We start from the raw sequence: 25,661 nt of genomic DNA on the forward strand, positions 1-25,661 counted from the left end.
AAATATACCAGGATTTCCAGGCACGTTTTGATAAAGCAGATTAACAATGAGTTCAGTGGGGAAATTTAGCAAACAACAGGCCGATTTTAATATGATAAGGCAGGATCTGTCCAAAGTGAACTGGGAACAGCTACTTGACAGCCCTCTGTCTCAGTCCCAAACAAATCCCACTGCCCTGCTCTCTCCTGTTAGCCCTTTATCAATCGCCAACCTAATCCCACTGCCCCGCTCTCTCCCCATAGCCCTGTATCAGTCCCCAACCTAATCCCACTGCCGCGCTCTCTCCCCATAGCCCTGTATCAATCTCCAAACTAATCCCACTGCCCTGCTTTCTCCCCATAGCCCTGTATCAATCACAAACTATTTCCACTGCCCTGCTCTCTCCCCATAGCCCTGTATCAATCCCCAACGTAAGCCCACTGCCTGCTTTCTCCCCATAGCCCTGTGTTATATCCAAACTAATCCCACTGCCCCATCTCCCCATAGCCCTGTATCAATCCCCAAATTAATCCCACTGCCCCGCTTTCTCCCCATAGCCCTGTATCAATCCCAAACAAATCCCACTGCCCCGCTCTCTCCCCATAGCCCTGTATCAATCCACAACGTAAGTCCACTGCCCTGCTTTCTCCCCATAGCCCTGTGTTGTATCCAAACAATTCCCACTGCCCCGCTCTCTCCCCATAGCCCTGTATCAATCCCCAACATAAGCCCACTGCCCCGCTTTCTCCCCATAGCCCTGTGTTATATCCAAACTAATCCCACTGCACCGCTCTCTCCCCATAGCCCTGTATCAATCCCAAACTAATCCCACTGCCCAGCTCTCTCCTCTAGCCCTGTATCAATCACAAACTAATCCCACTGCCACGCTCACTCCCCATAGCCCCGGATCAATCCCACGCTTATCCCGCTCCTGATCACTATCCAGTGACCTCTGTGTTAGAGAGAGGGGAAATCAGCCAAGATTGCTGCTCCTGATCACTGTCCAGTGACCCATGGGTTAGAGAGAGATGGGAAATCAGCCAGGGTTCCTGCTCCTGATTACTGTCCAGTGACTCCTGGGTTAGAGAGAGGGGAAATCAGCCAGGGTTCCTGTTCCTGATCACTGCCCAGTGACCCCTGGGTTAGAGAGAGGGGAAATCAGCCAGGGTTCCTGCTCCTGATCACTGCCCAGTGACTCCTGGGTTAGAGAGAGGAGGAAATCAGCCAGGATTCCTGCTCCTGATCACTGACCAGTGACCACTGGGTTAGAGAGCGGGGAATTCAGCCAGGGTTCCTGCTCCTGATCACTGTCCAGTGACCCCTGGGTTAGAGAGAGGGGAAATCAGCCAGGGTTCCTGCTCCTGATCACTGTCCAGTGACCCCTGAGTTAGAGAGAGGGGAAATCAGCCACGGTTCCTGCTCCTGATCATTGTCCAGTGACCCCTGGGTTAGAGAGAGGGGAAATCAGCCAGGGTTTATGCTCCTGGTCACTATCCAGTGACCCCTGGGTTAGAGAGAGGGGAAATCAGCCAGGGTACCTGCTCCTGATCACTGCCCAATGACCCCTGGCTTAGAGAGAGGGGGAATCAGCCAGGGTTCCTGCTCCTCATCGCTGTCCAGTGACCCCTGGGTTAGAGAGAGGGAAATCAGCCAGGGTTCCTGCTCCTGATCACTGTCCAGTGACCCCTGGGTTAGAGAGAGAGGTGAAATCAGCCAGGGTTCCTGCTCCTGATCACAGTCGAGTGACCCCTGAGTTAGAGAGAGGGGAAATCAGCCAGGGTTCCTGCTCCAGATCACTGCCCAGTGGCCCCTGAGTTAGAGAGAGAGGGGAAATCAGCCAGGGTCCATGCTCCTGATCACTATCCAGTGACCCCTGGGTTAGAGAGAGGGGAAATCAGCCAGGGTTCCTGCTCCTGATCACAGTCCAGTGACCTCTGGGTTAGAAAGACAGGTGAAATCAGCCAGGGTTCCTGCTCCTGATCGCTGCCCAGTGACCCCTGGGTTAGAGAGAGAGGGGAAATCAGCCAGGGTTCCTGCTCCTGATCACTGTCCAGTGACCCCTGGGTTAGAGAGAGGGGAAATCAGCCAGGGTTCCTGCTCCTGATCACTATCCAGAGATCCCTGGGTTAGAGAGAGGGGAAATCAGCCAGGGTTCCAGCTCCTGATCACTGCCCAGTGACCCCTGGGTTAGAGGGGGAGGGAAATCAGCCAGGGTTCCTGCTCCTGATCACTGCCCAGTGACCCCTGGGTTAGAGAGAGGGGAAATCAGCCAGGGTTCATGCTCCTGATCACTATCCAGTGACCCCTGGGTTAGAGAGAGGGGAAATCAGCCAGGGTTCCAGCTCCTGATCACTGCCCAGTGAACCCTGGGTTAGAGAGAGTGGAAATCAGCCAGGGTTCCTGCTCCTGATCATTGTCCAGTGACCCCTGGGTTAGAGAGAGAGGGAAATCAGCCAGGGTTCCTGCTCCTGATCATTGTCCAGTGACCCCTGGGTTAGAGAGAGAGGGAAATCAGCCAGGGTTCCAGCTCCTGATCACTGCCCAGTGACCCCTGGGTTAGAGGGGGAGGGAAATCAGCCAGGGTTCCTGCTCCTGATCACTGCCCAGTGACCCCTGGGTTAGAGAGAGGGGAAATCAGCCAGGGTTCATGCTCCTGATCACTATCCAGTGACCCCTGGGTTAGAGAGAGGGGAAATCAGCCAGGGTTCCAGCTCCTGATCACTGCCCAGTGATCCCTGGGTTAGAGAGAGAGGGAAATCAGCCAGGGTTCATGCTCCTGATCACAGTCCAGTGACCCCTGGGTTAGAGAGAGGGGAAATCAGCCAGGGTTCATGCTCCTGATCACTATCCAGTGACCCCTGGGTTAGAGAGAGGGGAAATCAGCCAGGGTTCCTGCTCCTGATCACTGCCCAGTGACCCCTGGGTTAGAGAGAGAGGGAAATCAGCCAGGGTTCCTGCTCCTGATCACTGCCCAGTGAACCCTGGGTTAGAGAGAGTGGAAATCAGCCAGGGTTCCTGCTCCTGATCATTGTCCAGTGACCCCTGGGTTAGAGAGAGAGGGAAATCAGCCAGGGTTCCTGCTCCTGATCATTGTCCAGTGACCCCTGGGTTAGAGAGAGAGGGAAATCAGCCAGGGTTATTTAAATCATGTTGCGAGAAAGGGAAATAGTTTGTGCCCCCGTTTGTACCTCAGAGTCTTAGAGACGGAGGGAACGGCAACAGAAAAAGAGGAAACAACATCTCCAAAAACTGATCCCAACTCATCGCCAAGGCTGGGGATAGATAACCTCGCCGCCTTCTTAGGAAGTTTAACCACTTTATTCACTTTTTGATTGGAGCTCCGTTTGGAATTAGACTTTATTTTGTCGGATGTTTAACGACAGCATTGAAGGGGGAAGGAGAAACTTGGAGCAACTTCTTCTGTCAAAGCTGCAGTGAGACTTGAAAGAATTTAAAGATTTTTAATGAACTTTTCACCAAAAATGAGTGTAAAAAACACTTTTTCCCCCTAAGTTTCGAACATGATTTTGGAAGAGACTGAAGCAAAAGCCAATTTTCCCCTCACCTAAACAATTTCAACCAGGTCTTGAAGTCCAAACGCTTTTAAAGAGCTCTGAAATGGTTAAAATGTTTCAAATTGAAATATCTCAAGATTTGATTTTGAGTGATTGACTGAAGTGAGTAGCTTTACACAAACATGCAACCATGGTGTTGAGGAGGGGGAAGGTAGGGGAGGATTTGTAGGAGTTACATATTACTTTTTAATGACTTTTTAAAAATATACCATTAAGACATTTAGGAAGAGAACCAAGAAAGGGGAAAAACACAAACCATTTTATAATGTCTGTCGTTCGATAGTCCTAACAAGTCGCAGGAATAACGTAAATATAGATTTCCTCTTATACATTTAGTGGAGTGTTAATTGAAGCAAGAGTTATGTAATGATGTATAAAAATTGCAGGAAGCTACTTTAGAAGAAACCACTCTTTGTTTATTGAGAGAGACACAGAAAATACTTTGATTAAAGTGATAACGTACAATTCGATTTGGTTTGAATGTTTGAAATAGGAGATTAAAATTTGTGAGTATAATGAAGTTTGTTTCCTGCTTTAAATTGCAAAGTACCTAAAATAATTCAACACTCCTTGTGACAAGAGCAGGGATTAATATTGTGGAGAATGTTTGAGAGAAAAACATTAGAAGCGAAATTGGTAAATTATAAATCTTTACGTCAACATATCAGTAAACATTTGCAATTCAGTCTGACTGGTTTTGCTGTCCAGGAAGAAAAACTAGTGTTTATTTCTGTTAAGTCATAGCTTTGCCTGCTTTTTGTTTATAATTCAGTGACACAAATTGTGTGTATATTTGTAAATTGTAAAATAACAGCAATAAATCACATTTCTGTGACATTCTTTCTGTCTTGAACGATTCAATTTGTGGCTCGGAATCTAGAAGCTTCTTTACCTGAAAGGTTTGAATGGTTAAAGTTGATCGCAGCTATCAAAAGCTGTTTGCGACATTCCTGCATTGTGGAACAGTATGATGTCTTTGCAGGGACAGGAATTCGCATTGTTGAATGGAGGTTTTTCTGATCAGTTGCATCCTGTGTAGATCAGAAACAGGTAAAGGTGTTCATAGTAAACAGCCCAAGACAATGAAATGCTTAAACAATGTCTGGCCAATGTCAGAGACTTCAAGCACAGGACATGTGGAATATACAAAACCCCATAGCCCTGTATCAATCCCAAACTAATCACACTGCCCCGACCTCTCCCGATAGCCCTGTATCAATCCCAAACTATTCCCAATGCCTCGCTCTCTCCCGATAGCCCTGTATCAATCTGAAACTAATCCCACTGCCCCGATCTCTCCCGATAGCCCTGTATCAATCCCAATCTAATGACACTGCCTCGCTCTCTCCCGATAGCCCTGTATCAATCACCAAAACAATCCCACTGCCCCGCACTCTCCCCATAGCCCTGTTTCAATCCCCAAACTAATCCCACTGCCCCGCTCTCTCCCCATAGCCCTGTTTCAATCCCCAAACTAATCCCACTGCCCCGCTCTCTCCCCATAGCCCTGTATCAATCCCCAAACTAATCCCACTGCCCCGCTCTCCCCCCATAGCCCTGCATCAACCCTAAACTAATCCCATTGCCCCGCTCTCTTCCCATAGTCCTGCATCAATCCCAAACTAATCACACTGCCCCGCTCTCTCCCCATAGCCCTGTATCAATCCCCAAAACTAATCCCACTGTCCCGCTCTCTCCCCATAGCCCTTTATCAATCCCAAACTAATCCAACTGCCCCGCTCTCTCCCCATAGCCCTGTATCAATCCCAAACTAATCCCACTGCCCCGCTCTCCCCCCATAGCCCTACATCAATCCTAAACTAATCCCACTGCCGCGCTCTCTTCCCATAGTCCTGTATCAATCCCAAACTAATCACACTGCCCCGCTCTCTCCCCATAGCCCTGTATCAAACCCAAACTAATCCCACTGCCCAGCTCTCTCCCCATAGCCCTGTATCAAATCCCAAACTAATCCCACTGCCCCGCTCTCTCCCCATAGCCCTGTATCAATCCCAAACTAATCCCACTGCCCCGCTCTCTCCATAGCCCTGTATCAATCCCCAAACTAATCAAACTGCCCCGCTCTCTCCCCATAGCCCCGTATCAATCCCCAAACTAATCCCACTGCCCCGCTCTCTCCCCATAGCCCTGTATCAATCCGCAAACTAATCCCACTGCCCCGCTCACTCCCCATAGCCCTGTATCAATCCCAAACTAATCCCAGTGCCCCGCTCACTCCCGATAGCCCTGTATCAATCCCAAACTAATCCCAATGCCCCGCTCTCCCCCCATAGCCCTGTTTCAATCCCCAAACTAATCCCACTGCCCCGCTCTCTCCCCATAGCCCTGTATCAATCCCAAACTAATCCCACTGCCCCGCTCTCTCCCCATAGCCCTGTATCAATCCCAAACTAATCCCACTGCCCTGCTCTCTCCCCATAGCCCTGTATCAATCCCAAACTAATCCCACTGCCCTGCTCTCTCCCCATAGCCCTGTATCAATCCCCAAACTAATCCCACTGCCCCGCTCTCTCCCCATAGCCCTGTATCAATCCCCAAACTAATCCCACTGCTCTGCTCTCTCCCCATAGCCCTGTATCAATCCCCAAACTAATCCCACTGCCCCGCTCTCTCCCCATACCCTGTATCAATCCCCAAACTAATCCCACTGCCCTGCTGACTCCCCATAGCCCTGTATCAATCCCCAATCTAATCCCACTGCCCCGCTCTCTCCCCATAGCCCTGTATCAATCCCAAACTAATCCCACTGCCTCGCTTTCCCCCCATAGCTCTGTCTTGATCCCAAACTAATCCCACTGCCCTGCTCTCCCCCCATAGCCCTGAATCAATCCCAAACTAATCCCACTGCCCCACTCTCTCGCCATAGCCCTGCATCAATCCCAAACTTTTCCCAATAGCCCTGCATCAATTCCAAACTAATCTCTCTGCCCCACTCTCTGCCCATAGCCCTGCATCATTCCCAAACTAACCCCACTGCCACGTTCTCTCCCCATAGCCCTGGGAGTGTTTGATGGGACAGCGTAGAGGGAGCTTTTTGTCTGTATCTAACCCGTGCGGTACCTGCCTTGGGAGTGTTTGATGGGACAGTGTAGAGGGAGCATTACTCTATATCTAACCCGTGCTGTACCTGCCTTGGGAGTGTTTGATGGGACAGCGTAGAGGGAGCTTTACTCTGTATCTAACACGTGCAGTACCTGCCTTGGGAGTGTTTGATGGGACAGTGTAGAGGGAGCTTCACTCTGTATCTAACCCGTGTTGTTCCTGCCCTGGGAGTTTTTGATGGGCTGGTTTAAAGAGAGCTTTACTCTATCGATTCTGTAGCAAACCTTGCTAGATTGCAAGTCCGGGGATTCAGCGCATACGCAGCGCAGACGGAAACATGGAACTTGCGGGGCCTCTACCAAGGCCTAAGTCGTTGGTACGGAGACCATGATTTCAGGGCCATTATCTTTGTTTGATGTAATCATTCACTCCTGTGTATAAGACAGTGAGTCTCACCGCCTAAAATTCATTCAAATCTCAGTAAGAATACCCAGAACAGACTTTAATTGTCTTTTATTTGCTTCATTTTTCTAAGGTGTACCCAGATATCTGCAGACCAACATTCATCCGCATGTGAATCCCTCCTCTGCATTTAAATCAAATCACGGTAACACTTTTATTTAATCTACCGAGGTTCAGTATTGAAATATACCAGGAGATCCAGGCACGTTTTGATAAAGCAGATTAACAATGAGTTCAGTGGGGAAATTTAGCAAACAACAGGCCGATTTTAATATGATAAGGCAGGATCTGTCCAAAGTGAACTGGGAACAGCTACTTGACAACCCTCTGTCTCAGTCCCAAACAAATCCCACTGCCCTGCTCTCTCCTGTTAGCCCTGTATCAATCCCCAACGTAAGCCCACTGCCTCGCTTTCCCCCCATAGCTCTGTCTTGATCCCAAACTAATCCCACTGCCCTGCTCTCCCCCCATAGCCCTGAATCAATCCCAAACTAATCACACTGCCCCGATCTCTCCCGATAGCCCTGTATCAATCCCAAACCATTCCCACTGCCCCGATCTCTCCCGATAGCCCTGTATCAATCCCAATCTAATGACACTGCCTCGCTCTCTCCCGATAGCCCTGTATCAATCACCAAAACAATCCCACTGCCCCGCTCTCTCCCCATAGTCCTGCATCAATCCCAAACTAATACCACTTCCCCGCTCTTTCCCCATAGCCCTGTATCAATCCCCAAACTAATCCCACTGCCCCGCTCTCTCCCCATAGCCCTGTATCAATCCCAAACTAATCACACTGCCCCGATCTCTCCCAATAGCCCTGCATCAATCCCAAACTATTCCCACTGCCCCGCTCTCTCCCAATAGCCCTGTATCAATCGCAAACTAATCCCACAGCCCCACTCTCTCCCCATAGCCCTGTATCAATCCCAAACTAATCCCACTGCCCCGCTCTCTCCCCATAACCCTGTATCAATCCCAAACTAATCACACTGCCCCGATCTCTCCCAATAGCCCTGTATCAATCCCAAACTATTCCCAATGCCTCGCTCTCCCGATAGCCCTGTTTCAATCTCAAACTAATCCCACTGCCCCGATCTCTCGATAGCCCTGTATCAATCATCAAACTAATCCCACTGACCCGCACTCTCCCCGTAGCCCTGTATCCATCCCTAAACTATTCCCACTGCCCCGCTCTCTCCCCATAGCCCTGTATCAATCCCCAAACTAATCCCACTGCCCCGCTCTCCCCCCATAACCCTGTTTCAATCTCAAACTAATCCCACTGCCCCGATCTCTCGATAGCCCTGTATCAATCATCAAACTAATCCCACTGACCCGCACTCTCCCCGTAGCCCTGTATCCATCCCTAAACTATTCTCACTGCTCCGCTCTCTCCCCATAGCCATGTATCAATCCCAAACTATTCCCACTGCCCCACTCTCTCCCAATAGCCCTGTATCAATCGCAAACGATTCCCACAGCCCCGCTCTCTCCCCATAGCCCTGTATCAATCCCAAACTAATCCCACTGCCCCGCACTCTCCCCATAGCCCTGTTTCAATCCCCAAACTAATCCCACTGCCCCGCTCTCTCCCCATAGCCCTGTTTCAATCCCCAAACTAATTCCACTGCCCCGCTCTCTCCCCATAGCCCTGTATCAATCCCCAAACTAATCCCACTGCCCCGCTCTCCCCCCATAGCCCTACATCAACCCTAAACTAATCCCATTGCCCCGCTCTCTTCCCATAGTCCTGCATCAATCCCAAACTAATCGCACTGCCCCGCTCTCTCCCCATAGCCCTGTATCAATCCCCAAAACTAATCCCACTGTCCCGCTCTCTCCCCATAGCCCTTTATCAATCCCAAACTAATCCAACTGCCCCGCTCTCTCCCCATAGCCCTGTATCAATCCCAAACTAATCCCACTGCCCCGCACTCTCCCCATAGCCCTGTATCAATCCCAAACTAATCCCACTGCCCCGCTCTCTCCCCATAGCCCTGTATCAATCCCAAACTAATCCCACTGCCGTGCTCTCTCCCCATAGCCCTGTATCAATCCCCAAACTAATCCCACTGCCCCGCTCTCTCTCCATAGCCCTGTATCAATCGCCAAACTAATCCCACTGCCATGCTCTCTCCCCATAGCCCTGTATCAATCCCCAAACTAATCCCACTGCCCCGCTCTCTCCCCATACCCTGTATCAATCCCCAAACTAATCCCACTGCCCTGCTGACTCCCCATAGCCCTGTATCAATCCCCAATCTAATCCCACTGCCCCGCTCTCTCCCCATAGCCCTGAATCAATCCCAAACTAATCCCACTGCCCCACTCTCTCCCCATAGCCCTGCATCAATCCCAAACTATTCCCAATAGCCCTGCATCTATTCCAAACTAATCCCTCTGCCCCACTCTCTGCCCATAGCCCTGCATCATTCCCAAACTAACCCCACTGCCACGTTCTCTCCCCATAGCCCTGGGAGTGTTTGATAGGACAGTGTAGAGGGAGCATTACTATATATATCTAACCCGTGCAGCACCTGCCTTGGGAGTGTTTGATGGGACAGTGTAGAGGGAGCTTTTTGTCTGTATCTAACCCGTGCGGTACCTGCCTTGGGAGTGTTTGATGGGACAGTGTAGAGGGAGCATTTACTCTGTATCTAACCTGTGCTGTACCTGCCTTGGGAGTGTTTGATGGGACAGTGTAGAGGGAGCTTTTTGTCTGTATCTAACCCGTGCTGTAGCTGCCTTGGGAGTGTTTGATGGGACAGTGTAGAGGGAGCATTACTCTATATCTAACCCGTGCTGTACCTGCCTTGGGAGTGTTTGATGGGACAGCGTAGAGGGAGCTTTACTCTGTATCTAACCCGTGCAGTACCTGCCTTGGGAGTGTTTGATGGGACAGTGTAGAGGGAGCTTCACTCTGTATCTAACCCGTGTTGTTCCTGCCCTGGGAGTTTTTGATGGGCTGGTTTAAAGAGAGCTATACTCTATCGATTCTGTAGCAAACCTTGATAGATTGCAAGTCCGGGGATTCAGCGCATACACAGCGCAGACGGAAACACGGAACTTGCGGGGCCTCTACCAAGGCCTAAGTCGTTGGTACGGAGACCATGATTTCAGGGCCATTATCTTTGTTTGATGTAATCCTTCACTCCTGTGTATAAGACAGTGAGTCTCACGGCCTAAAATTCATTCAAATCTCAGTAAGAATAACCAGAACAGACTTTAATTGTCTTTTATTTGCTTCATTTTTCTAAGGTGTACCCAGATATCTGCAGACCAACATTCATCCGCATGTGAATCCCTCCTCTGCATTTAAATCAAATCACGGTAACACTTTTATTTAATCTACCGAGGTTCAGTATTGAAATATACCAGGAGATCCAGGCACGTTTTGATAAAGCAGATTAACAATGAGTTCAGTGGGGAAATTTAGCAAACAACAGGCCGATTTTAATATAATAAGGCAGGATCTGTCCAAAGTGAACTGGGAACAGCTACTTGACAACCCTCTGTCTCAGTCCCAAACAAATCCCACTGCCCTGCTCTCTCCTGTTAGCCCTTTATCAATCGCCAACCCAATCCCACTGCCCCGCTCTCTCCCCATAGCCCTGTATCAGTCCCCAACCTAATCCCACCGCCGCGCTCTCTCCCCATAGCCGTGTATCAATCTCCAAACTAATCCCACTGCCCTGCTTTCTCCCCATAGCCCTGTATCAATCACAAACTATTTCCACTGCCCTGCTCTCTCCCCATAGCCCTGTATCAATCCCCAACGTAAGCCCACTGCCTGCTTTCTCCCCATAGCCCTGTGTTATATCCAAACTAATCCCACTGCCCCATCTCCCCATAGCCCTGTATCAATCCCCAAATTAATCCCACTGCCCCGCTTTCTCCGCATAGCCCTGTATCAATCCCAAACAAATCCCACTGCCCCGCTCTCTCCCCATAGCCCTGTATCAATCCACAACGTAAGTCCACTGCCCTGCTTTCTCCCCATAGCCCTGTGTTGTATCCAAACAATTCCCACTGCCCCGCTCTCTCCCCATAGCCCTGTATCAATCCCCAACGTAAGCCCACTGCCCCGCTTTCTCCCCATAGCCCTGTGTTATATCCAAACTAATCCCACTGCACCGCTCTCTCCCCATAGCCCTGTATCAATCCCAAACTAATCCCACTGCCCATCTCTCTCCTCTAGCCCTGTATCAATCACAAACTAATCCCACTGCCACGCTCACTCCCCATAGCCCCGGATCAATCCCACGCTTATCCCGCTCCTGATCCCTATCCAGTGACCTCTGTGTTAGAGAGAGGGGAAATCAGCCAAGATTCCTGCTCCTGATCACTGTCCAGTGACCCATGGGTTACAGAGAGATGGGAAATCAGCCAGGGTTCCTGCTCCTGATTACTGTCCAGTGACTCCTGGGTTAGAGAGAGGGGAAATCAGCCAGGGTTCCTGTTCCTGATCACTGCCCAGTGACCTCTGGGTTAGAGAGAGGGGAAATCAGCCAGGGTTCCTGCTCCTGATCACTGCCCAGTGACTCCTGGGTTAGAGAGAGGAGGAAATCAGCCAGGATTCCTGCTCCTGATCACTGACCAGTGACCACTGGGTTAGAGAGCGGGGAATTCAGCCAGGGTTCCTGCTCCTGATCACTGTCCAGTGACCCCTGGGTTAGAGAGAGGGGAAATCAGCCAGGGTTCCTGCTCCTGATCACTGTCCAGTGACCCCTGAGTTAGAGAGAGGGGAAATCAGCCACGGTTCCTGCTCCTGATCATTGTCCAGTGACCCCTGGGTTAGAGAGAGGGGAAATCAGCCAGGGTTTATGCTCCTGATCACTATCCAGTGACCCCTGGGTTAGAGAGAGGGGAAATCAGCCAGGGTACCTGCTCCTGATCACTGCCCAATGACCCCTGGCTTAGAGAGAGGGGGAATCAGCCAGGGTTCCTGCTCCTGATCACTATCCAGAGATCCCTGGGTTAGAGAGAGGGGAAATCAGCCAGGGTTCCAGCTCCTGATCACTGCCCAGTGACTCCTGGGTTAGAGAGAGAGGGGAAATCAGCCAGGGTTCATGCTCCTGATCACTGTCCAGTGACTCCTGGGTTAGAGAGGGGAAATCTGCCAGTGTTCCTGCTCCTGATCACTATCCAGAGATCCCTGGGTTAGAGAGAGGGGAAATCAGCCAGGGTTCCAGCTCCTGATCACTGCCCAGTGACCCCTGGGTTAGAGGGGGAGGGAAATCAGCCAGGGTTCCTGCTCCTGATCACTATCCAGTGACCCCTGGGTTAGAGAGAGGGGAAATCAGCCAGGGTTCCAGCTCCTGATCACTGCCCAGTGATCCCTGGGTTTGAGAGAGAGGGAAATCAGCCAGGGTTCATGCTCCTGATCACAGTCCAGTGACCCCTGGGTTAGAGAGAGGGGAAATCAGCCAGGGTTCCTGCTCCTGATCACTGCCCAGTGACCCCTGCGTTAGAGAGAGAGGGAAATCAGCCAGGGTTCCTGCTCCTGATCACTGCCCAGTGAACCCTGGGTTAGAGAGAGTGGAAATCAGCCTGGGATCCTGCTCCTGATCACTGTCCAGTGACCCCTGGGTTAGAGAGAGGGGAAATCAGCCAGGGTTCCTGCTCCTGATCTCTGTCCAGTGACACCTGGGTTAGAGAGAGGGGAAATCAGCCAGGGTTCCTGCTCCTGATCACTGCCCAGTGTCCCCTGGGTTAGAGACAGGTGAAATCAGCCAGGGTTCCTGCTCCTGATCACTGCCCAGTGTCCCCTGGGTTAGAGAGAGGGGAAATCAGCCAGGGTTCCTGCTCCTGATCATTGTCCAGTGACCCCTGGGTTAGAGAGAGAGGGAAATCAGCCAGGGTTATTTAAATCATGTTGCGAGAAAGGGAAATAGTTTGTGCCCCCGTTTGTACCTCAGAGTCTTAGAGACGGAGGGAACGGCAACATAAAAAGAGGAAACAACATCTCCAAAAACTGATCCCAACTCATCGCCAAGGCTGGGGATAGATAACCTCACCGCCTTCTTCGGAAGTTTAACCACTTTATTCACTTTTTGATTGGAGCTCCGTTTGGAATTAGACTTTATTTTGTCGGATGTTTAACGACAGCATTGAAGGGGGAAGGAGAAACTTGGAGCAACTTCTTCTGTCAAAGCTGCAGTGAGACTTGAAAGAATTTAAAGATTTTTAATGAACTTTTCACCAAAAATGAGTGTAAAAAACACTTTTTCCCCCTAAGTTTCGAACATGATTTTGGAAGAGACTGAAGCAAAAGCCAATTTTCCCCTCACCTAAACAAGTTTCAACCAGGTCTTGAAGTCCAAACGCTTTTAAAGAGCTCTGAAATGGTTAAAATGTTTCAAATTGAAATATCTCAAGATTTGATTTTGAGTGATTGACTGAAGTGAGTAGCTTTACACAAACATGCAACCATGGTGTTGAGGAGGGGGAAGGTAGGGGAGGATTTGTAGGAGTTACATATTACTTTTTAATGACTTTTTAAAAATATACCATTAAGACATTTAGGAAGAGAACCAAGAAAGGGGAAAAACACAAACCATTTTATAATGTCTGTCGTTCGATAGTCCTAACAAGTCGCAGGAATAACGTAAATATAGATTTCCTCTTAAACATTTAGTGGAGTGTTAATTGAAGCAAGAGTTATGTAATGATGTATAAAAATTGCAGGAAGCTACTTTAGAAGAAACCACTCTTTGTTTATTGAGAGAGACACAGAAAATACTTTGATTAAAGTGATAACGTACAATTCGATTTGGTTTGAATGTTTGAAATAGGAGATTAAAATTTGTGAGTATAATGAAGTTTGTTTCCTGCTTTTAATTGCAAAGTACCTAAAATAATTCAACACTCCTTGTGACAAGAGCAGGGATTAATATTGTGGAGAATGTTTGAGAGAAAAACATTAGAAGCGAAATTGGTAAATTATAAATCTTTACGTCAACATATCAGTAAACATTTGCAAGTCAGTCTGACTGGTTTTGCTGTCCAGGAAGAAAAACTAGTGTTTATTTCTGTTAAGTCATAGCTTTGCCTGCTTTTTGTTTATAATTCAGTGACACAAATTGTGTGTATATTTGTAAATTGTAAAATAACAGCAATAAATCACATTTCTGTGACATTCTTTTTGTCTTAAACGATTCAATTTGTGGCTCGGAATCTAGAAGCTTCTTTACCTGAAAGGTTTGAATGGTTAAAGTTGATCGCAGCTATCAAAAGCTGTTTGCGACATTCCTGCATTGTGGAACAGTATGATGTCTTTGCAGAGACAGGAATTCGCATTGTTGAATGGAGGTTTTTCTGATCAGTTGCATCCTGTGTAGATCAGAAACAGGTAAAGGTGTTCATAGTAAACAGCCCAAGACAATGAAATGCTTAAACAATGTCTGGCCAATGTCAGAGACTTCAAGCACAGGACATGTGGAATATACAAAACCCCATAGCCCTGTATCAATCCCAAACTAATCACACTGCCCCGACCTCTCCCGATAGCCCTGTATCAATCCCAAACTATTCCAAATGCCTCGCTCTCTCCCGATAGCCCTGTATCAATCTGAAACTAATCCCACTGCCCCGATCTCTCCCGATAGCCCTGTATCAATCCCAATCTAATGACACTGCCTCGCTCTCTCCCAATAGCCCTGTATCAATCACCAAAACAATCCCACTGCCCCGCTCTCTCCCCATAGTCCTGCATCAATCCCAAACTAATCCCACTGCCCCCGTCTCTCCCCAAAGCCCTGTATCAATCCCTAACTAATCACACTGCCCCGCTCTCTCCCCATAGCCCTGCATCAATCGCAAACTAAGACCACTGCCCCGCTCTTTCCCCATAGCCCTGTATCAATCCCCAAACTAATCCCACTGCCCCGCTCTCTCCCCATAGCCCTGTATCAATCCCAAACTAATCACACTGCCCTGATCTCTCCCAATAGCCCTGCATCAATCCCAAACTATTCCCACTGCCCCGCTCTCTCCCAATAGCCCTGTATCAATCGCAAACTAATCCCACAGCCCCGCTCTCTCCCCATAGCCCTGTATCAATCCCAAACTAATCCCACTGCCCCGCACTCTTCCCCATAGCCCTGTATCAATCCCAAACTAATCAAAATGCCCCGCTCTCTCCCCATAGCCCTGTATCAATCCCCAAACTAATCCCACTGCCCCGCTCTCTCCCCATAGCCCTGTATCAATCCCCAAACTAATCCCACTGCCCCGCTCTCCCCCCATAGCCCTACATCAATCCTAACCTAATCCCACTGCCCCACTCTCTTCCCATAGCCCTGCATCAATCCCAAACTAATCACACTGCCCCGCTCTCTCCCCATAGCCCTGTATCAATCCCCAAAACTAAACCCACTGCCCCGCTCTCCCCCCATAGCCCTACATCAATCCTAACCTAATCCCACTGCCCCACTCTCTTCCCATAGCCCTGTATCAATCCCAAACTAATCCAACTGCCCCGCTCTCTCCCCATAGCCCTGTATCAATCCCAAACTAATCCCACTGCCCCCGTCTCTCCCCAAAGCCCTGTATAAATCCCTAACTAATCACACTGCCCCGCTCTCTCCCCATGGCCCTGCATCAATCCCCAAACTAATCCCACTGCCCCGCTCTCTCCCCATAACACTGTATCAATCCCAAACTAATCACACTGCCCCGATCTCTCCCAATAGCCCTGTATCAATCCCAAACTATTCCCAATGCCTCGCTCTCCCGATAGCCCTGTTTCAATCTCAAACTAATCCCACTGCCCCGATCTCTCCATAGCCCTGTATCAATCCCCAAACTAATCAAACTGCCCTGCTCTCTCCCCATAGCCCTGTATCAATCCCCAAACTAATCCCACTGCCCCGCTCTCTCACCATAGCCCTGTATCAATCCGCAAACTAATCCCACTGCCCCGCTCTCTCCCCATAGCCCTGTATCAATCCCCAAACTAATCCCACTGCCCCGCTCTCTCACCATAGCCCTGTATCAATCCGCAAACTAATCACACTGCCCCGCTCTCTCCCCATAGCCCTGTATCAATCCCCAAACTAATCCCACTGCCCCGCTCTCTCCCCATAGCCCTGTATCAATCCCCAAACTAATCCCACTGCCCCGCTCTCTCACCATAGCCCTGTATCAATCCGCAAACTAATCCCACTGCCCCGCTCACTCCCCATAGCCCTGTATCAATCACAAACTAATCCCAGTGCCCCGCTCACTCCCGATAGCCCTGTATCAATCCCAAACTAATCCCAATGCCCTGCTCTCTCCCCATAGCCCTGTTTCAATCCCCAAACTAATCCCAGTGCCCAGCTCTCTCCCCATAGCCCTGTATCAATCCCAAACTAATCCCACTGCCCTGCTCTCTCCCCATAGCCCTGTATCAATCCCAAACTAATCCCACTGCCCCGCTCTCTCCCCATACCCTGTATCAATCCCCAAACTAATCCCACTGCCCTGCTGACTCCCCATAGCCCTGTATCAATCCCCAATCTAATCCCACTGCCCCGCTCTCTCCCCATAGCCCTGTATCAATCCCAAACTAATCCCACTGCCTCGCTTTCCCCCCATAGCTCTGTCTTGATCCCAAACTAATCCCACTGCCATGCTCTCCCCCCATAGCCCTGAATCAATCCCAAACTAATCCCACTGCCCCACTCTCTCGCCATAGCCCTGCATCAATTCCAAACTTTTCCCAATAGCCCTGCATCAATTCCAAACTAATCCCTCTGCCCCACTCTCTGCCCATAGCCCTGCATCATTCCCAAACTAACCCCACTGCCACGTTCTCTCCCCATAGCCCTGGCAGTGTTTGATGGGACAGTGTAGAGGGAGCATTACTATATATATCTAACTTGTGCAGCACCTGCCTTGGGAATGTTTGATGGGACAGTGTAGAGGGAGCTTTTTGTCTGTATCTAACCCGTGCGGTACCTGCCTTGGGAGTGTTTGATGGGACAGTGTAGAGGGAGCATTACTCTATATCTAACCCGTGCTGTACCTGCCTTGGGAGTGTTTGATGGGACAGCGTAGAGGGAGCTTTACTCTGTATCTAACCCGTGCAGTACCTGCCTTGGGAGTGTTTGATGGGACAGTGTAGAGGGAGCTTCACTCTGTATCTAACCCGTGTTGTTCCTGCCCTGGGAGTTTTTGATGGGCTGGTTTAAAGAGAGCTTTACTCTATCGATTCTGTAGCAAACCTTGATAGATTGCAAGTCCGGGGATTCAGCGCATACACAGCGCAGACGGAAACACGGAACTTGCGGGGCCTCTACCAAGGCCTAAGTCGTTGGTACGGAGACCATGATTTCAGGGCCATTATCTTTGTTTGATGTAATCCTTCACTCCTGTGTATAAGACAGTGAGTCTCACGGCCTAAAATTCATTCAAATCTCAGTAAGAATAACCAGAACAGACTTTAATTGTCTTTTATTTGCTTCATTTTTCTAAGGTGTACCCAGATATCTGCAGACCAACATTCATCCGCATGTGAATCCCTCCTCTGCATTTAAATCAAATCACGGTAACACTTTTATTTAATCTACCGAGGTTCAGTATTGAAATATACCAGGAGATCCAGGCACGTTTTGATAAAGCAGATTAACAATGAGTTCAGTGGGGAAATTTAGCAAACAACAGGCCGATTTTAATATGATAAGGCAGGATCTGTCCAAAGTGAACTGGGAACAGCTACTTGACAACCCTCTGTCTCAGTCCCAAACAAATCCCACTGCCCTGCTCTCTCCTGTTAGCCCTTTATCAATCGCCAACCTAATCCCACTGCCCCGCTCTCTCCCCATAGCCCTGTATCAGTCCCCAACCTAATCCCACTGCTGCGCTCTCTCCCCATAGCCCTGTATCAATCTCCAAACTAATCCCACTGCCCTGCTTTCTCCCCATAGCCCTGTATCAATCACAAACTATTTCCACTGCCCTGCTCTCTCCCCATAGCCCTGTATCAATCCCCAACGTAAGCCCACTGCCTGCTTTCTCCCCATAGCCCTGTGTTATATCCAAACTAATCCCACTGCCCCGTCTCCCCATAGCCCTGTATCAATCCCCAAATTAATCCCACTGCCCCGCTTTCTCCCCATAGCCCTGTATCAATCCCAAACAAATCCCACTGCCCCGCTCTCTCCCCATAGCCCTGTATCAATCCACAACGTAAGTCCACTGCCCTGCTTTCTCCCCATAGCCCTGTGTTGTATCCAAACAATTCCCACTGCCCCGCTCTCTCCCCATAGCCCTGTATCAATCCCCAACGTAAGCCCACTGCCCCGCTTTCTCCCCATAGCCCTGTGTTATATCCAAACTAATCCCACTGCACCGCTCTCTCCCCATAGCCCTGTATCAATCCCAAACTAATCACACTGCCCCGAGCTCTCCCAATAGCCCTGCATCAATCCCAAACTATTCCCACTGCCCCGCTCTCTCCCAATAGCCCTGTATCAATCGCAAACTAATCCCACAGCCTCGCTCTCTCCCCATAGCCCTGTATCAATCCCAAACTAATCCCACTGCCCCGCACTCTTCCCCATAGCCCTGTATCAATCCCAAACTAATCAAAATGCCCCGCTCTCTCCCCATAGCCCTGTATCAATCCCCAAACTAATCCCACTGCCCCGCTCTCTCCCCATAGCCGTTTCAATCCCCAAACTAATCCCACTGCCCCGCTCTCTCCCCATAGCCCTGTATCAATCCCCAAACTAATCCCACTGCCCCGCTCTCCCCCCATAGCCCTACATCAATCCTAACCTAATCCCACTGCCCCACTCTCTTCCCATAGCCCTGCATCAATCCCAAACTAATCACACTGCCCCGCTCTCTCCCCATAGCCCTGTATCAATCCCCAAAACTAAACCCACTACCCCGCTCTCCCCCCATAGCCCTACATCAATCCTAACCTAATCCCACTGCCCCACTCTCTTCCCATAGCCCTGTATCAATCCCAAACTAATCCAACTGCCCCGCTCTCTCCCCATAGCCCTGTATCAATCCCAAACTAATCCCACTGCCCCCGTCTCTCCCCAAAGCCCTGTATCAATCCCTAACTAATCACACTGCCCCGCTCTCTCCCCATGGCCCTGCATCAATCCCCAAACTAATCCCACTGCCCCGCTCTCTCCCCATAACCCTGTATCAATCCCAAACTAATCACACTGCCCCGATCTCTCCCAATAGCCCTGTATCAATCCCAAACTATTCCCAATGCCTCGCTCTCCCGATAGCCCTGTTTCAATCTCAAACTAATCCCACTGCCCCGATCTCTCCATAGCCCTGTATCAATCCCCAAACTAATCAAACTGCCCCGCTCTCTCCCCATAGCCCTGTATCAATCCCCAAACTAATCCCACTGCCCCGCTCTCTCACCATAGCCCTGTATCAATCCGCAAACGAATCCCACTGCCCCGCTCACTCCCCATAGCCCTGTATCAATCACAAACTAATCCCAGTGCCCCGCTCACTCCCGATAGCCCTGTATCAATCCAAAACTAATCCCAAAGCCCCACTCTCTCCCCATAGTAATGTATCAATCCCAAACTAATCCCAATGCCCTGCTCTCTCCCCATAGCCCTGTTTCAATCCCCAAACTAATCCCAGTGCCCAGCTCTCTCCCCATAGCCCTGTTTCAATCCCCAAACTAATCCCAGTGCCCAGCTCTCTCCCCATAGCCCTGTATCAATCCCAAACTAATCCCACTGCCCTGCTCTCTCCCCATAGCCCTGTATCAATCCCAAACTAATCCCACTGCCCTGCTCTCTCCCCATAGCCCTGTATCAATCCCCAAACTAATCCCACTGCCCCGCTCTCTCCCCATACCCTGTATCAATCCCCAAACTAATCCCACTGCCCTGCTGACTCCCCATAGCCCTGTATCAATCCCCAATCTAATCCCACTGCCCCGCTCTCTCCCCATAGCCCTGTATCAATCCCAAACTAATCCCACTGCCTCGCTTTCCCCCCATAGCTCTGTCTTGATCCCAAACTAATCCCACTGCCATGCTCTCCCCCCATAGCCCTGAATCAATCCCAAACTAATCCCACTGCCCCACTCTCTCGCCATAGCCCTGCATCAATTCCAAACTTTTCCCAATAGCCCTGCATCAATTCCAAACTAATCCCTCTGCCCCACTCTCTGCCCATAGCCCTGCATCATTCCCAAGCTAACCCCACTGCCACGTTCTCTCCCCATAGCCCTGGGAGTGTTTGATGGGACAGTGTAGAGGGAGCATTACTATATATATCTAACCCGTGCAGCACCTGCCTTGGGAATGTTTGATGGGACAGCGTAGAGGGAGCTTTTTGTCTGTATCTAACCCGTGCGGTACCTGCCTTGGGAGTGTTTGATGGGACAGTGTAGAGGGAGCATTACTCTATATCTAACCCGTGCTGTACCTGCCTTGGGAGTGTTTGATGGGACAGCGTAGAGGGAGCTTTACTCTGTATCTAACCCGTGCAGTACCTGCCTTGGGAGTGTTTGATGGGACAGTGTAGAGGGAGCTTCACTCTGTATCTAACCCGTGTTGTTCCTGCCCTGGGAGTTTTTGATGGGCTGGTTTAAAGAGAGCTTTACTCTATCGATTCTGTAGCAAACCTTGATAGATTGCAAGTCCGGGGATTCAGCGCATACACAGCGCAGACGGAAACACGGAACTTGCGGGGCCTCTACCAAGGCCTAAGTCGTTGGTACGGAGACCATGATTTCAGGGCCATTATCTTTGTTTGATGTAATCCTTCACTCCTGTGTATAAGACAGTGAGTCTCACGGCCTAAAATTCATTCAAATCTCAATAAGAATACCCAGAACAGACTTTAATTGTCTTTTATTTGCTTCATTTTTCTAAGGTGTACCCAGATATCTGCAGACCAACATTCATCCGCATGTGAATCCCTCCTCTGCATTTAAATCAAATCACGGTAACACTTTTATTTAATCTACCGAGGTTCAGTATTGAAATATACCAGGAGATCCAGGCACGTTTTGATAAAGCAGATTAACAATGAGTTCAGTGGGGAAATTTAGCAAACAACAGGCCGATTTTAATATGATAAGGCAGGATCTGTCCAAAGTGAACTGGGAACAGCTACTTGACAACCCTCTGTCTCAGTCCCAAACAAATCCCACTGCCCTGCTCTCTCCTGTTAGCCCTTTATCAATCGCCAACCTAATCCCACTGCCCCGCTCTCTCCCCATAGCCCTGTATCAGTCCCCAACCTAATCCCACTGCCGCGCTCTCTCCCCATAGCCCTGTATCAATCTCCAAACTAATCCCACTGCCCTGCTTTCTCCCCATAGCCCTGTATCAATCACAAACTATTTCCACTGCCCTGCTCTCTCCCCATAGCCCTGTATCAATCCCCAACGTAAGCCCACTGCCTGCTTTCTCCCCATAGCCCTGTGTTATATCCAAACTAATCCCACTGCCCCGTCTCCCCATAGCCCTGTATCAATCCCCAAATTAATCCCACTGCCCCGCTTTCTCCGCATAGCCCTGTATCAATCCCAAACAAATCCCACTGCCCCGCTCTCTCCCCATAGCCCTGTATCAATCCACAATGTAAGTCCACTGCCCTGCTTTCTCCCCATAGCCCTGTGTTGTATCCAAACAATTCCCACTGCCCCGCTCTCTCCCCATAGCCCTGTATCAATCCCCAACGTAAGCCCACTGCCCCGCTTTCTCCCCATAGCCCTGTGTTATATCCAAACTAATCCCACTGCACCGCTCTCTCCCCATAGCCCTGTATCAATCCCAAACTAATCCCACTGCCCAGCTCTCTCCTCTAGCCCTGTATCAATCACAAACTAATCCCACTGCCACGCTCACTCCCCATAGCCCCGGATCAATCCCACGCTTATCCCGCTCCTGATCCCTATCCAGTGACCTCTGTGTTAGAGAGAGGGGAAATCAGCCAAGATTCCTGCTCCTGATCACTGTCCAGTGACCCATGGGTTAGAGAGAGATGGGAAATCAGCCAGGGTTCCTGCTCCTGATTACTGTCCAGTGACTCCTGGGTTAGAGAGAGGGGAAATCAGCCAGGGTTCCTGTTCCTGATCACTGCCCAGTGACCCCTGGGTTAGAGAGAGGGGAAATCAGCCAGGGTTCCTGCTCCTGATCACTGCCCAGTGACTCCTGGGTTAGAGAGAGGAGGAAATCAGCCAGGATTCCTGCTCCTGATCACTGACCAGTGACCACTGGGTTAGAGAGCGGGGAATTCAGCCAGGGTTCCTGCTCCTGATCACTGTCCAGTGACCCCTGGGTTTGAGAGAGGGGAAATCAGCCAGGGTTCCTGCTCCTGATCACTGTCCAGTGACCCCTGAGTTAGAGAGAGGGGAAATCAGCCACGGTTCCTGCTCCTGATCATTGTCCAGTGACCCCTGGGTTAGAGAGAGGGGAAATCAGCCAGGGTTTATGCTCCTGATCACTATCCAGTGACCCCTGGGTTAGAGAGAGGGGAAATCAGCCAGGGTACCTGCTCCTGATCACTGCCCAATGACCCCTGGCTTAGAGAGAGGGGGAATCAGCCAGGGTTCCTGCTCCTGATCACTATCCAGAGATCCCTGGGTTAGAGAGAGGGGAAATCAGCCAGGGTTCCAGCTCCTGATCACTGCCCAGTGACTCCTGGGTTAGAGAGAGAGGGGAAATCAGCCAGGGTTCATGCTCCTGATCACTGTCCAGTGACTCCTGGGTTAGAGAGGGGAAATCTGCCAGTGTTCCTGCTCCTGATCACTATCCAGAGATCCCTGGGTTAGAGAGAGGGGAAATCAGCCAGGGTTCCAGCTCCTGATCACTGCCCAGTGACCCCTGGGTTAGAGGGGGAGGGAAATCAGCCAGGGTTCCTGCTCCTGATCACTATCCAGTGACCCCTGGGTTAGAGAGAGGGGAAATCAGCCAGGGTTCCAGCTCCTGAACACTGCCCAGTGATCCCTGGGTTTGAGAGAGAGGGAAATCAGCCAGGGTTCATGCTCCTGATCACAGTCCAGTGACCCCTGGGTTAGAGAGAGGGGAAATCAGCCAGGGTTCATGCTCCTGATCACTATCCAGTGACCCCTGGGTTAGAGAGAGGGGAAATCAGCCAGGGTTCCAGCTCCTGATCACTGCCCAGTGATCCCTGGGTTTGAGAGAGAGGGAAATCAGCCAGGGTTCATGCTCCTGATCACAGTCCAGTGACCCCTGGGTTAGAGAGAGGGGAAATCAGCCAGGGTTCCTGCTCCTGATCACTGCCCAGTGACCCCTGCGTTAGAGAGAGAGGGAAATCAGCCAGGGTTCCTGCTCCTGATCACTGCCCAGTGAACCCTGGGTTAGAGAGAGTGGAAATCAGCCTGGGATCCTGCTCCTGATCACTGTCCAGTGACCCCTGGGTTAGAGAGAGGGGAAATCAGCCAGGGTTCCTGCTCCTGATCTCTGTCCAGTGACACCTGGGTTAGAGAAAGGGGAAATCAGCCAGGGTTCCTGCTCCTGATCACTGTCCAGTGACCCCTGGGTTAGAGAGAGGGGAAATCAGCCAGGGTTCCTGCTCCTGATCACTGCCCAGTGTCCCCTGGGTTAGAGACAGGTGAAATCAGCCAGGGTTCCTGCTCCTGATCACTGCCCAGTGTCCCCTGGGTTAGAGAGAGGGGAAATCAGCCAGGGTTCCTGCTCCTGATCATTGTCCAGTGACCCCTGGGTTAGAGAGAGAGGGAAATCAGCCAGGGTTATTTAAATCATGTTGCGAGAAAGGGAAATAGTTTGTGCCCCCGTTTGTACCTCAGAGTCTTAGAGACGGAGGGAACGGCAACATAAAAAGAGGAAACAACATCTCCAAAAACTGATCCCAACTCATCGCCAAGGCTGGGGATAGATAACCTCGCCGCCTTCTTCGGAAGTTTAACCACTTTATTCACTTTTTGATTGGAGCTCCGTTTGGAATTAGACTTTATTTTGTCGGGTGTTTAACGACAGCATTGAAGGGGGAAGGAGAAACTTGGAGCAACTTCTTCTGTCAAAGCTGCAGTGAGACTTGAAAGAATTTAAAGATTTTTAATGAACTTTTCACCAAAAATGAGTGTAAAAAACACTTTTTCCCCCTAAGTTTCGAACATGATTTTGGAAGAGACTGAAGCAAAAGCCAATTTTCCCCTCACCTAAACAAGTTTCAACCAGGTCTTGAAGTCCAAACGCTTTTAAAGAGCTCTGAAATGGTTAAAATGTTTCAAATTGAAATATCTCAAGATTTGATTTTGAGTGATTGACTGAAGTGAGTAGCTTTACACAAACATGCAACCATGGTGTTGAGGAGGGGGAAGGTAGGGGAGGATTTGTAGGAGTTACATATTACTTTTTAATGACTTTTTAAAAATATACCATTAAGACATTTAGGAAGAGAACCAAGAAAGGGGAAAAACACAAACCATTTTATAATGTCTGTCGTTCGATAGTCCTAACAAGTCGCAGGAATAACGTAAATATAGATTTCCTCTTAAACATTTAGTGGAGTGTTAATTGAAGCAAGAGTTATGTAATGATGTATAAAAATTGCAGGAAGCTACTTTAGAAGAAACCACTCTTTGTTTATTGAGAGAGACACAGAAAATACTTTGATTAAAGTGATAACGTACAATTCGATTTGGTTTGAATGTTTGAAATAGGAGATTAAAATTTGTGAGTATAATGAAGTTTGTTTCCTGCTTTTAATTGCAAAGTACCTAAAATAATTCAACACTCCTTGTGACAAGAGCAGGGATTAATATTGTGGAGAATGTTTGAGAGAAAAACATTAGAAGCGAAATTGGTAAATTATAAATCTTTACGTCAACATATCAGTAAACATTTGCAAGTCAGTCTGACTGGTTTTGCTGTCCAGGAAGAAAAACTAGTGTTTATTTCTGTTAAGTCATAGCTTTGCCTGCTTTTTGTTTATAATTCAGTGACACAAATTGTGTGTATATTTGTAAATTGTAAAATAACAGCAATAAATCACATTTCTGTGACATTCTTTTTGTCTTAAACGATTCAATTTGTGGCTCGGAATCTAGAAGCTTCTTTACCTGAAAGGTTTGAATGGTTAAAGTTGATCGCAGCTATCAAAAGCTGTTTGCGACATTCCTGCATTGTGGAACAGTATGATGTCTTTGCAGAGACAGGAATTCGCATTGTTGAATGGAGGTTTTTCTGATCAGTTGCATCCTGTGTAGATCAGAAACAGGTAAAGGTGTTCATAGTAAACAGCCCAAGACAATGAAATGCTTAAACAATGTCTGGCCAATGTCAGAGACTTCAAGCACAGGACATGTGGAATATACAAAACCCCATAGCCCTGTATCAATCCCAAACTAATCACACTGCCCCGACCTCTCCCGATAGCCCTGTATCAATCCCAAACTATTCCCAATGCCTCGCTCTCTCCCGATAGCCCTGTATCAATCTGAAACTAATCCCACTGCCCCGATCTCTCCCGATAGCCCTGTATCAATCCCAATCTAATGACACTGCCTCGCTCTCTCCCGATAGCCCTGTATCAATCACCAAAACAATCCCACTGCCCCGCTCTCTCCCCATAGTCCTGCATCAATCCCAAACTAATCCCACTGCC

General features: G+C 49.4%; 1 long non-coding RNA gene across 1 annotated transcript; it reads right to left on the reverse strand.

Annotated features, from left to right (window-relative positions):
* Positions 1-4,444: 4,444 nt before the first annotated feature.
* On the reverse strand, positions 4,445-25,273 carry LOC147096515 (uncharacterized). Its single transcript, XR_015074659.1, has 3 exons — positions 25,117-25,273; positions 14,276-14,414; positions 4,445-4,585 (listed from the first exon to the last, which is right to left on the reverse strand). It is a non-coding gene; the product is annotated as an uncharacterized LOC147096515 (long non-coding RNA).
* Between the last annotated feature and the right edge of the window lie 388 nt (positions 25,274-25,661).

Source organism: Somniosus microcephalus, unplaced genomic scaffold (assembly GCF_052327205.1).
Source record: "Somniosus microcephalus isolate GS21.2 unplaced genomic scaffold, FLI_Smic_1.0 unresolved_chr1, whole genome shotgun sequence".
Taxonomy (NCBI): domain Eukaryota; kingdom Metazoa; phylum Chordata; class Chondrichthyes; order Squaliformes; family Somniosidae; genus Somniosus; species Somniosus microcephalus.